This window comes from Trachemys scripta, chromosome 2, assembly GCF_013100865.1.
Source record: "Trachemys scripta elegans isolate TJP31775 chromosome 2, CAS_Tse_1.0, whole genome shotgun sequence".
Classification (NCBI taxonomy): Eukaryota; Metazoa; Chordata; order Testudines; family Emydidae; genus Trachemys; species Trachemys scripta.
In genome coordinates, this window is record NC_048299.1 from 185673086 (window position 1) to 185687374 (window position 14289).

The window sequence follows — 14289 nt, forward strand, 5'->3', positions numbered from 1 at the left end:
TCTAACTATATACTGACAAACTAACTACAACTACTAACTACTGATGTAACTATTTACAGGATAAAGTCTGAACACTACTAGGGCGAAAGGCTTGCCGAAGCAAGTGAGAACAAGCATTCCAGCTAACAGTCACAGGCGATAAGACGGATCTGAAGTGGCGGCAAGTCGGCAGGGCCCTATATACGGTGCCATGGAGGCACGACAGGTACTGCTAGGGGAAAAACCTTCCAGCTACTATGCACACGACACGCACACACCTGATTGTAATCAACATGAGCAAGCACTTGAAGAAGAAAAAATATAATTGTGTTTTGCGTGATCTGAACACCAGCCGACTGAGAATTGGCCTGAGACCATCAACTCATTTCACACAGGTCACTGAACAGACAGATGTCAATTTTCAGTTACTGTTAACCTGGGCCAGATTCAGGCAAACTAGAGGTGAAAAGTTCTGTATCCCATTAGTCATCACCATAGCCATCTCCACCACTGAAAATTTAGAGGAATTAAACCTATTGAGTATATGGGAAGGAGATGAAGCATAAAAATCTGCAGGTATTGAAGACAATAGGGACTTTCTAAAATGCAAAAATAAGCAATAGTCAAAATGGCTTCAAAGAGGGGAAAAATACGCTCCCAAATAGATGGTAAAAAATAGGGCAAGATTCAGAGTCTGATAAAACTTACAAGAACAAGATAAAGGCAGACAAAAAGCCATATAAGTTAAAAGCAGCCAAAGAGTTAAAGGACATAAGGACTTTTATTTAATGTAGCAGGGTAAATAATCATAAATGAATAAATTAATACATATGAATGTAGATTCCAAAATGAACATTAGCATGCAAAGTAAGACAAAGACAGGCAAACAGTGGTAGACATTAAAGGCTAGGTGGTCAGAAATCCCACTCTCTGCACAGCCATGTGAGCTCTCCCCTGATTATAGATGTAAGTATGGAAATGAGAGGGAGCAGGGGCTGCAAGCTCTGTACTGCTGGAGCAATGTCTGCAGGGAGAGAGGTGAGCCTTGGTTCTACCCCATAATCCCAACATAGCTGACTACTAGCAGAATTGAGTTGGCAGGAGAAGGAAAGGAAACTGGACTCTGGAGCTGCACTAAGTCACTTATCTCCAGGAGCAAAAGGGAAGCAGGAATTGTGATTTAGAAAGGTTCAGGGCCAGGGGCGGCTCTATGTATTTTGCTGCCCCAAGCACGGCAGTGAGGCAGCCTTCGCAGCATGCCTGCGGGAGGTCCGCTGGTAACGCGTACCCGCCGCCAAAGTGCTGCCGAAGCTGCGGGACCGGCAGACCTCCCGCAGGCATGCTGCCGAAGGCAGCCTGACTGCCGCCCTCATGGCAACCAGCAGGCCGCCCCCCGCAGCTTGCCGCTCCACGCACGCGCTTGGTGCACTGGTGCCTGAAGCCGCCCCTGCTCAGGGCTCCTACTGGTGTGCTGTAGCTGCATACTGTCCTTTACATAAGGCTGCAGTTGACAAGACTTCTACTTTACAAGCATTTAAGACAATCATCTCATACAAATAGAAATGAGAAGGAGAAAATAAGGGTGGCATTTAATAACCAAAAGTCTATTTTATAAATTGAGTTTAGGCTGTCAGTCTTGACAACATTCCTTTAAATTATCATTAGGTGGAATGACCAGATAATTTTCTATATATTTCTTTGCCTTGCTTATTCAGTCTACTAAGTGATTTTTAAAAAATCCCAAACACATAGGACTCATCTTCAATTTGACCCTCAGTGACTCCCATATGTATTTTAAAAATTAACAGGACCACTGAACCCTACAACTTTTCAATCTGTAATAATTGATCAAATAATACCACACTGTAATTCACTATGAGCTGAAATCACAGAACTAAACAGTATACTTTCAAACAAATGGTTTATTGCTCTAGATTTAAAATGCAAAATTTCCATTATATTTAATAATTAAAATGCATGCTGTGTTATGGTTGCATTTGGTGACTAGATTAGTAATACCCCAACTGAGTTAAACAATACCTTTTTCCTATTAGGGCTCATATTACCATATCATCTATTTGTTTAAGTAAAGGAGGGGGGGTAGCACAGCAAGGAAGAAGGAATAAAAAAGAAATATGAACATCAAAACACACTGAAAGACAGTAAGAACCAAGACAGTGAAAAGACCTGGCCTCAGCAAAATGTAAGCTGGCGGAAAGTAGAACAGCTGAAGTATTTATGTATTTAAAGTTTTCATGTCTTAAGAAATAGAATATTCGCCATTTGTCAATGAGGAGTCTCTTCAAAGTAAATGGTTAGAATCTCGGTGTCTTTTAGATTCAGTCACCACAAGTTTAGGGAATATAGACATCATTGTCAAAGAATGGACTCTCACAAGCTGTCAACATCTTAATCAGGGTCTGACTTCATTGGAAAGTGTGAAATTATGTAATTACCTACGCTTGGCAATTCTGATGGTTTAGACAATTCCAACACTCAGAACATCTTCTTTCATAAAACAAAACTCCTAGTGCAGTTTTGTTCCAAAGAAGATACTTTATGTTCTTTCTTTTCCCTTTCCCTTCAGTTTTACTTATTAGAAACAGAATTGTAGTAGTATTATATAGGTACCACTTACTTAGGAAACAGAATTTATGAAGAGTGAAAAACAATTTTTAAAAAGGCGGAAAACATGGCCCCACTAAAGTCAACTACAATGGGGATAGTATTTCATCCAAAGCCTATAACTATACGTCTAATAAAATGTGATTAATCTATCTAGGTATTTATACCACACCATACCCATCATTATATTATCTGAGTCCCTAAGCAAATACAGATTCCTCACAAATAAGTTCTGCACCACTGTACAATATTTCAAACATACATTTTAGGGATTAATACTCTTTTATTTCCAGTATAACCTATCAAGACATGGTAGCACTAATTAACCCATTAATTAACCATATATATGCACGATTTTCTATGTATATGTATGTATATGTTTTGTAAGAGACCAGCTACATTTATACATTTCAAAAGGTACTCCAAAACAGAATGTATTTAGGGTAGCAACATCTAAGATAACAGTAACCTGAATGGAGGGGGATAAATAAACAAACAATTATTTTTCCCCCAACGGGGAAGTTCAGCATCTTTTTCACCTAGGAATGGGAAATTGTGAATAGCTGGCATTCCTATAATAGGTAGCTGCTGCTCTATGAGCTGTTTATTACTGAGGGGTAGAACAATGACTTCAGAGGTAAGTCAACCTACATTCCCCTTCTTCTCTCCTGCCTCTCCCTTCTCCTCTTTGTCATCCACCTACTCAATTGGTCATCCTATTTCAAGATTTGTTTTCACCCCACACTACCTAGCTAAATTCTTATAATGGTGACCATAGTCACAGTATGTCAAAGCCTACTTACTGTCCAAAATCAGAGAGAGAAGAGAGAAAAAAAGTAAACTTTAGGCTTGTTAAGCAAATGTGCTCTGAGGAAGACTTAAGGAGACTATACTAGCTTCTAAAAAATGTTTATTCAGTAACCCAACACAATTTAGACATCAAGAGCACAACTTCATGGATTCCGGTACATAATGTGCTTGGGGCCAGAAGTGAAAACTCTATGTTGTACCTTCAAAATAGGTACAGTTGAATGGTTTGACATTAGGGCATTTATATTCCTATCACTGTAGATCAGCTGCAGGCTTTTTCTTCATTTCTTGTATTGTATTTCCATCTATACTATTACAAACTAACAGCTGTAACCTGTTAAAAAGCACAGTTCTTTTAATTTAAACAAGAAAAATATTCGTTCACAGTTTAGGTAAAAGTTGTAAATAGGGCAACTCATAAATTTTAAAATAAGACATTCATTAGGGTTTGTGTTATGAATTCAAAACATGAAGCATAACATGCTTAAGGAAGGCCTTTATTTAAGCATTCATTAGCCCCTCAACTTCATGCATCCAACTTGTAAATAATTTAAAATTAAAATTTGAACAACAGAAAAAAAAATAGAAACACAATTCAAATTATCCCATTGTTATATTAATAACACTGAAAACAATAGAAAAGAAGCCTGGCAGATCTTGAAGACGACATCCATAAAACATTTTTATGTACCTTATCTTTGAACTAGGGCATTATGCTAGCACTGGATTCAATCCAAAAAAAATTAGCTCAGACTTGTAACAATCAGGCTGTGCACTGTAAAGAATATGTATGCTAGCCTAGCATTTTTAGTATTCAGTGCACTTTGCTTCTGACGGGGCTGAAACAACAAAGTATAAAAAACAATATGCTTCTTGGTGCCTTATCATTTTTTCCCATTTTGACTTCTCAGAAATATACAACCCATTTAACAATTTACCAGACATAGGGTGATATACTTTCTTTCCTTTCACACCTACAGAAAACCCAGATCTGGTGTATCTGGGATGGGGAATATGAAAAGAAAGAGCTATCACCTCTGTGGCATCATCTTCCCCACATGGGTACATCACAAGAATTGGCCTCTGCAGGTGAAAAAGACAGAGATGTAACAAAGTGGGAGAGGGAGGAGGGAAAGACGAACAGAGAGATTCACCTCTGCCTTCCTCTGCAAGTTCCCATCCCAATCCCCCCCATGCACACACAAACACACACACACACACCACACACACACAAAATAAGGAATTCATGGGAAGCAGCCAGTGAAGATATCCATGGGAGCATGACTCTTGTTAAGAATTTTTGGAGTTTCCTATCCCCTGACCAGGCTTTAACTTCACAGTGATCATCTGAACTAAGCTGTAATGCATCACTTCCAACCGAACAATAGGTGAAAGTGACACACACACAGTGTGCAACAGGTGCACACCAAACACCAAAATGCAGCTTATATTGTCACTGCAGAAAGTGTACAGTGTGCAGGTGTATGGTTATGTTATGAATGAGAGAAACATAGTTGGAAATACAGTTATTTTGAGAGGTATCTTACTTCTGCATTTCCATGTGCGTCAACTGCCTGCTATGAATCACCAAGAGAGAATAAATTGCTTGAGATAAAAGACTAAGCAACCTCATAGGTAGCGAGCAGTAGCTGGCTCATTAACGTCTTATGCAGATCAGCCACTAGAGAGGGACAAAGACCCACAATGTGGTAACATGCGTTACATCTGCTTTCAAAAGTTTGGATTAAAACATTAGGTTTTCCCTTAAGTCACAGATACAGATTTACAAGCTTAACTCCAATTTAACAGAGTTTAATGTACGGTAATTTCTTTTTACACTATTTTGTGAGAACTGATCAGAGATACTTGTACATTTTTGTAATAGAAATGTCAACTAGATGTGGGGACCTGAGGCTGCATTCCTTGCACACAACTGCAATGGGAGATTTGGGGGGAGGGACAGCAACGTTAAAGCGCTGCCGTGGCAGCGCTTTAAGGATGGTCCTTTGCTGCGGCAGCACTTTAAGGATCCCTGAAGCGCTTCCATGGCAAAGGGCCATCCTTAAAGTGCTGCCACGGCAGCGCTTTAACGTTGCTGCCCCTTTCCACGCCACCTTCGCCCCCCCGCCCCCCCCCCCCGATCAGCGGCCCTGCCAGTAGGGACCCTACCAGCAGGGCCGCCAACAGGGGAGGCAAAAAGGGCAGGGATATTAAAGCGCTGCCACGGCAAAGGACCCTGCAGCACTTTAAGGTCCCTGCCCCTTTTGCCCCCCCCCCCTTGGTTGCCGACTGGCGGGGGGGGCAAAGGGAGCAGCTGCCAGGGGCGATTTAAAAGGATCCGGGGCTCCGGACACCGCTACCGTAGCAGTGACAGCCGGAGCCCCACGGCCTTTAAATCGCCACGGGAACCCCTGGCGGCGCAGACCAGGCAGCCCGGAAGGGCTGGCTGGGGGATGCTGACTCCTAGCCCCCCTCCTTCCACCCGAGGCCCCGCCCTTTCCGGGGGCTAGAGCCGCCCCTGCCCGGTACCGGTAAGTATCCTGAGCTACTATCGCCCCTGTGTAGTAATAATAATGTTTTTATTAGATTACACATTTGAATTTATATTCTTGCAAAGCACCATAAACAGACAGGCCTGCAGTATTTGGGATGCTGTGAATACATATGTAATCTTAGATAATTATACATGTATTTATAGGTATCTTAAGCTATTTCAGCATGGCCCTCTTAACTCGCGGTCCGTTAACATGCGGTCATGATGGCTTGACTCCCGACATCTGCGCGTAAACGGGTCTGTACTGTATAACTTTTCATATATGCCTTGGCTGATTTTAGGAAACTTTCCTACAAAAATTATCCTTTACCACAAGATCGTTCTTGAGAAATTGCAGAGGCATTTAGTATAAACTTTAGTAGGGTAGGAATAAAAAAAAAAAAATCAGGCTTTACAAAAGAAAAGAAAAAAGTAATGACCTTTAAAGAGAGAGTAGTGTCTCGCCATTATGAAAGGCAGCTGTCAATCCATAAAAGAACTCATCCTCCTCTTAGATACATGTCACACATCACTATCAAGCTTTTTTTTTAGTAAATCCTAAGTGTAAAAATGTCCTTAAGTTGCATGTATATCAAAATCTAAAGTATGTTAAAAAAAGTTTCATAAAACATGAATATTGAAATTGATGTGAGTGAATTATACCCTGGTTAAAATTTGATACAACTATTGCACAAAGCAAAAATATTATATTAATAGAGATTATAATGTTCTGATATTACAAAACCAAGAGTTATGGTAATAAAATCTTCCTTATTATTTATATTTTTAAAGATTCTTCTGCAAAACAGTCAAAGTGAAAGATCAGTGTAAAAACTGCCATGAACCTGCCTCTTGAACATATTGAGGCAAGTGCATATTAGACCTTGCAGTAGATATTTTTGGGATTAACAATAAGAAGTATCGTGATCTACATCCTTCAAACATGGAAATTAGGTTTACTTTACTACCCCCAAAAGGCAGAACATTCAGCAAACTATACCTCATGGGACCCAAGATACTGTGCATGATACATACACAAAATCAGGATAAGTACTTAAATTGTCTCAACAGCAGACATGTAATGAGGCTTTTCCTTTAACACCAAGAACCTGAGCAGTCCAAGAATGTTTGCAACCCTCCTTTGCTCTGTAAGGTCACAAATTCTAGCTAAGCAGTTAGACTAACTAGCCAGAGGAAAGGCTGGCTTGCTGTAGCACAAAACAAAAAGGTACTCAGCCCGGCAACCACACATGGCAGAGCTGTTGAAGAAAAGTCATACCTCTCCCAAAATAGTATTCCAAATTCTGAACTTCACTAATGCCCTTTTCAGGATTTCCCTAACCTTCACGTCTATGTAAAAAGCAGGTGAGAGTAAAAATGAGCTCTCTGTTGCACTAGGGATTGGGGTTTAAATACCCACTAAGCATTGTGGAGGAGCTACATTTCTATAATTCAAGGGGCACTTTAGAAGGACTTCCCTCTAACCAAAAGCTACAGGAAAGTATGTTTGTTTGTTTTTAAGTTTGGAACAAATATGCCCCTGTTAGAAGACCTCACTGTTGGTGTTAAGATGTGGATAAGAACCTACATTAACATATAAGCATGTCCCAGACATCCTTGAGTATGCTCTGAATAATCCTCAATAATTTCAGAAGTTTAGTTGGCATTTGGAGAAACAGAGCTGGCCAGACTCAGAATCACTAGTCAATAATTCCACAGAAGAAAGAGGTAGGCCTTGTCTACACTGCCACTTTACAGCGCTGAAACTTTCTCACTCAGGGGTCTGAAAAAACATCCCCCTGAGCAATGCAAGTTTCAGCGCTGTAAAGTGGCAGTGCAGACAGTGCACCAGCTGGTAGCTACTCCCCTTGTGGATGGTGGGGGTGGGAGTGCTGCGACTACACGGCCACGTTAAGAAGACATACCCGTAGTTTCCCACTTTAGCATTCTGATTTCTCTTTTGTGGAGCAAACGAGGCTTGTAGCGTTTTCACGGACAAGAGGTTACTGGTGGCTACATCGGATCCTTAATGCTTTATAGTGCTGTGCTTCTCCACTGTTTTAATATGTAGTAGCTAAATACTTTAATATCTTAATTAAGACCAATTTTTTATTCCAATAATGTGTTCAATTTTTTTATTGGTAGTTTCATTTCTCCTTATCGGTAGAGGGAAAAAACACATTCACAGAAAATAGGGAAAAGATCCAGAATGAGAAAAAAAGGTAGGGCTTAGGGATTTATTTAAGATTTACAAAAACTTTGTGTAAAGCAACTACCTGTTGTTTTGTTGTCTTAGCAGAGATGCCAGAGTCTTAAAAAATGAACCACCTTTTTGCTGCTCCTGAAGAAATCCCACTAGCTCCAGTTACATTGGGCCAGACACACAAACAAATTTGTACTTCCACTGGCCATTCAGTACTTGTTCTATGGATAAATAAAGGACTTGATTTTCCAGGGCTGCCTATCCTAGGCTTTTCAGGATTAAACTTTATACAATGTAGATCTATATGTTGATCAAATATTTTTATACATGAAACATTGTCTTTTTTGTTCTATTCATTTTCCTGTTTGCTTTGAGTCATTTCCTGTGGAAAGTGATATTATAAAATACGGTTCTGACAACAAAAATGTTTTTGATTTAGATGCAGCTTCTATCACACAGTAGCTCTCTCAGATGTTCCCTGGTCACACAGCAATAATGCCCTCAGCAACATATTAATGCTTTAGAACATTCCAAAACAAGTTAAAGTGCTTGTTTGGTTACCTGGTGACAAGAGAAAGGTATGTAAACTATCAAAATAATTATGTTCACCGCCCATCTCTTTACACAAATAAAGTAAAGCCTAGAATTGATAGACTCACAGCCCAGCCCACCTTCCTTCTAAAGGTGGTACTGAAATGGGTCCAGTAGATCTAGTGGTCTAAATCTTGTTACAGTCTGTCTTTTCATACTGTGTGTGCGCTGCAGGATGCTCTGCACTCACTGATACACAATGTCATAGTGTACAAAATGTCATTTCATTTCTACATAAAATACGTATGTAAAAATGTATTTGTTAAATGAATAATGACTGGATCAAACACTGAGCTGTGGTATCTTTTATTAGACAAAAACTCCATTGAAACCAGGATGTGGGTTTTTTTCCTTCTTGTTCTCCAAAGGGTGACCACCCTGTGCAGACTCTTTTTTTTACAAAAGACGACAACAAACTTCAATGCTAGAAAATAAGTTTTTGCAACATAATAGCTCAGAATTTAAATACACAAATGCTAGAAAATGCAGTTATTGCCCCATAGCAACCACTATTCAACCACATTTCATATACTGTACCTATTTGGCCATAAGTATGACAACATATACAGAAATACAAGACTGCCTACATGCAAAGGTTCACGTTATAATTAAGGAAAACACAACTTTGTATTTCTGAATTTTTGGTGTTTATACACTCAACCAAAATATTTCATTAATGCCTTTTTATTTTTCAGTGAAGAGCTGCATTGACTATAAGGAAATAAAGAAAGAGTCTAACTCATTCATTTCAGTCCATGTTGTATGCTGTTATAAAAATATGCAACTAAGCTTACATTTTAACAGGTTTTAAACTAAGAAAACTTTAAGTAACTTAGAAGTGATTGAAGTTATTTATATACAGAAAAAACTCTGCAGGAGTGATAGTAAAGGTTTCTCTCAGTGTTTTACCTTAGGATTTCCCCAAATTCTAATAAAACTGAGATGTTCGAACATACTGAAAAAGTCACAGTCCATCATTCTCATGTCATATCAGTGCATTTGACTTTTTTTTAAATGTATGGATTATACAATTACTGCTTGCCTCCATATATTATATGTAAGAGCTACAATCTGATTCTATGTCCATGTTGTAATAATTTATGAAATAAAGCTGGCATGACTATAATGTTACCTCTACAATGAATATAATTTGCTGTGAATCGTCTAGGGCAATAGTTCTCAACCTTTTTGGGCTCAGGACTCATTTGTAAATCTTGATGGCCTGTCCAACCCAGTAAATAGCTTTAGTGCAAAAAAAAAAAAAATCTGGTTTAGTAAATATTTGTTACCCATAAGTAAGTATTAAATAAGTCCTAAATAACCACACTCTGGACCATAGCAGTGGCTACTGCCTAGGGTGATCAGATAGTAAATGTGAAAAATTAGGATGGAGGTAGGGAGTAATAGACCACTAAGACAAAGCCCTGAATATCAGGACTTTTCCTATAATATTGGGACATCTGGTCACCCTAGTCCTGCCCCTCAGGACAGACTGGGCTGGTCGATGGGGACCAGCCAGGCCAAATTTGTGTAAGTACCATCATGACCCAATACATGGAGTTGCAGTGCCACTCATTTAAATTTAGTCCAGCCAGCCCCATCATCATGAGAGAGAGGCGGGTAGGCCAAACCCAAACAGTGGTGCGACCCCATGCACCAAGCAACACCATCCAGAGTGGGAAGCCAAGTCCAGCCAGCCCCTTCCTTGGTACTGGAGCTGCACCTGTGGGGTGAGTGCAGAGTGGGCTCTGCAACCACCCACCTCAGGGCCTCCTACACAAACTCAGAGACAGAACCTAAACCTCCTCCTTGGGCCTCCCATGCAACCCTTTGACACATTCTGGGATCCTCATTTTGGGTTATGACCCATATTAGGTTGAGAAACTCTGGCTTAGGGGACTGCAAAACAGACCAAACTGAAACTGGTAATTGTCTTCATCTTTCATACATCCGATGTTCCATCTTGATCCTAGTAGCCTTACCCCTTACATCATAATGGAGGATTGGGATGTTGGGATTCATATTGTCTTCAGGCCAAACCTCTATATTATTAGAATAAGAATAGCTGTAATTTGCTCTAATTATATACATTAGCTGAGCTGCTGGAGAGCTGCTAATGCAACCTTCAATGGGACAAAGTCCAGACAGCCCATGTCTAATGCTCTGCACCATCAGCAAATCATTCCTTCTACAAAAACTCCCAGCAATTTTGGATTCCAGTTATTATCCTATAGATACCACACATTTGCTTCATATATTACAGATAATAAAAAACGTTGATCTTGGCTCTTACAAACCTAAATTAAGACAAAACTCTAAGGTGGCATAAGGGAACAAGGGTTATAACAACCCTGTTTTAATGGGTTCACCAGGGCTGGTGCTAGACTTGCTGTGGCCCAGGGCCCCACCTCCCAGGGCCAACGCCCAAGGGCTTTAGCTGGGGCAATGGGTCTTGGTCTTCGGCTCCCCACCCACCCAAGGGGATGGGGCTGGGGCTTTGGCTTTGCCTCCTTCCCAGGGCAACGGTGCTTGGGTAGGCTTGGGCTTCAGTCCCCCATCCTGAAGGGGGTTGCAGTGCAATGATGTTTGAGAATGCCTGGGTTAAAGCAACAAAATTATGGGGATGTTAAGACGCAGCATGGAAGTTCCACTTTGGAACTTTTCCCCCACGTTTTCTCCCCAACCAACCAACCCACCCGCCCCCACTTTGAACTGAAGATCAGGGTTTATAGGCCTCATGAAAAGTGTTTTAAGAGACTGAAGGAGTAGAGTGAAAGTATGTGAAGCTGGATCAGAAGGAGAACCTTAAAGGGCTGCTTAGAAGAAATTAGAGGGGAAGAGTGTTGCTAACTTGGGTCTTTCTTTATGCAGACTGTATATTTTTTCAATGTAATTTTATTGAAGTTCTTATAAAAATGAATTTCTTTTATGCACACTCACTCTCCCCTCTCCGCAAGTTAGGGATAAGTGACCCTTCACATAGGGTTACCATACGTCCTCTTTTTCCCGGATATGTCCGGCTTTTCGGCACTCAAACCCCCGTCCGGGGGAAATTGCCAAAAAACCGAACATGTCCGGGAAAATGGCGGCTCTGCTCCTCCCCTGACTCTTCGGCTCTGTTTAAGAGCCAGGCTGCCCGAGCGCTACCGGCTTCGGGCAGCTCCCATGCCTCCGGACCCTGCGCCGCCGGAGCCCAGGAGGCGCAGGGTCCGGAGGCAACGGGGCTGCCCAAAGCCCAAGCGCTATCGACTTCCTGGTTTGCCGGGCAGCCTCCAGACCCTGTGCCCCAGCTGGACGCTTCCCCTCCCGGGCTCCAGCTGTGCTGGGGAAGCGCCGGCCGGGGGCACAGGTTCTGGGGGCTGCCCTGCAAACCGGGAAGCCGGTAGCGCTCGGGCAGCCCTTTCCTCGTTGCTGGGAGTGGGAGGGAGCAGAGTTAGGGCGGGGAAGGGGCGGAATTGGGGCGGGGCTGGGGAAAGGGGCGGGGTCAGGGCCCGTGGAGGGTCCTCTTTTTTTATTTACTGGATATGGTAACCCTACCTTCGCACAATTGAAAACGTCCCCACACCAAGTGATGTTGTTTGCAACACAACAATCAGGCACAGGGCAGGAGGCAGCTTTTATTCAGGGCACAGACGCAGACAGGCTACAGCGCAGCACTGCGCTAACTGAGCCTGGGGTTTGACTGAAACGAATTAAAACTGGAGCAATTATGAAGGACGATCGCTACGTGGCAAGGTCACAAGTCACCCTGCGCAGCGCCAGGTCAGGAAGGGGCCAGGCTGAACCACCGGGCAGCCATCTTATCGCGCCCAGGCCTCCAGCTCCCCTCGCCTGCCCTCACATCCCCCTGAGCACCGGGGCGCGGCAGGCGCCAGGCAGGGCCCAAGCGCCTGGTCGAGGTCGCGCCGCGCCCCAGCCCGTTCAGGACACGCGCCAGGGTCGGGGCGGCTCAGGGCTCATGGGCCGCGGCCCTGGTGGAAGGCCGGCTAGGCCCGCAAGCCGCAATGCACGCTGGGAAACAAAGCCGCCGGAGTCCAGCTCCAGACGCGTGCCTGGGGCCGCGCATGCGCCATTATCCCCACAGCCAACATGGCGGCACAGCGCGCTCAGAATGCGCGCTCCTCTTTGAAATAGGGCGCTTCTCGCGCGTGCGTACTCCGCCGCCTTCGCCGTACGGCACAGAAAGCTCAGGGCATGGGCGCTTCCCTACTCCACCTTTCAACACGCTCCACGCATGTGCGGCCCCTTGTCACCACAACTCAAATCGCACGCGCAGTCCTAACGCGTAGGAACAGGGAGCCGCCCCGCATGCGCACTCCCTCGCTTCCTTGTTAAGTTTTTTTTTTTCCATTTGACGGGGAGGGAGAACCATCTCAGCCCCACGCGCGCCAGCCAATCACAGCTCGCTACGTTTTTCCAGCCCTCAGCGGTCCCGCCATTCACACGCCCTTTCATGGCGTTGGAGGCGGGACATGCAAATAGATTGGCTAGTAAACGAGTTCCTGGCCACCCGCCCACAAAAGCAAGAAAACGACGGCAGCGCAGAGGCCCAAAAAGCCTGGGGGGAAGCGCAAGGCCGATTTCGGCCCAGCAGGTGCCCCATACACCCATAGGAGGCGCCTACAACGGTTGCAAATGGCAACCTGCGGGACGGAGCCTCCCAAGAAGGCCAAACGGCCGCAGCCCGTTAGGTTTCACTTACCGCTCGGGGGAGCCGTCCGCCTCCGCTTGTGATGATCTTGGTCACAAGTGGCGCGCCGTAGATTCGCCGTTCTGCGTCACTCTCAGAATGAGGCCGCGTAGCGCTGGGGGGAGGGGAGGAGGAGAGAAAGAGAAAGGCGACGTGCGGTCACGTGACACGCGGCCGGAACAGGAGCGCGAGGAGCTGGCGCGTGCAGGAGCTTGTAAGAGAACTCGCTCACCTCCCACCCCCAAAACTCCGCGCGGCCGGAGTTGCCGCCGCTTCGTGTTCCCTGAGATGCGCCGCTGCAGAGGCTGGCCCCGAAGAGGCCTCGCGCACCCCCACCCCCCCTTGGCCCCACGTGGGGGCGGTGGTGGAATTGGCTGGCTGTGCTTCAGTGCTCCTGCTGGCAGCGGTGCCCGCGGGTGGTAGTGCAGCGCTGGGGCCTAGGGTGAACAGACAGCAAATGTAAAAATTGGGAGGGGAGTGGGGGTTAATAGTCTATATAAGAAAAAGACCCCAAAATTGGGGCTGTCCCTATAAAATCAGGACATCTGGTCACTCTACTGGGGCCCCCATTGCCCTGTGTAGTCGGCCGCACTGAGGGGCGAGATGGGGGAGTGTTGGGCATCCCTGATCCAGTGGCTATCCCAGTTGCCTGAGCTGGGGCTGCCCTGGGAGGAGGCCGGGGCAGAGCGCGGGAGCGACGGGGATGCTGCAGTCTGGATGGACGGGGTGCGCAGAGTTGTCGCCTAAGGCCCACTGGAGCCCCCTGCGAGTCTTCGCTCACCATTGCTCAATTGTTTCTAGGGCAAGTGGTTAGGGGAAAATAGCAAACAGGCAAAAAAACAGACTCTGAAGTCCCAG

The 14289-nt window shown here is 44.3% G+C and overlaps 1 protein-coding gene across 1 annotated transcript in view; it reads right to left on the minus strand.

Annotated features, from left to right (window-relative positions):
• ZNF407 (zinc finger protein 407) overlaps nucleotides 1-13705 on the minus strand; it is a 441403-nt gene extending 427698 nt beyond the window's left edge. Inside the window, exon 1 of the mRNA XM_034762507.1 lies at nucleotides 13444-13705. The gene's annotated coding sequence lies outside the window, so the exon portion shown is untranslated. The remainder of the gene's footprint in view (nucleotides 1-13443) is intronic.
• Nucleotides 13706-14289: the final 584 nt, after the last annotated feature.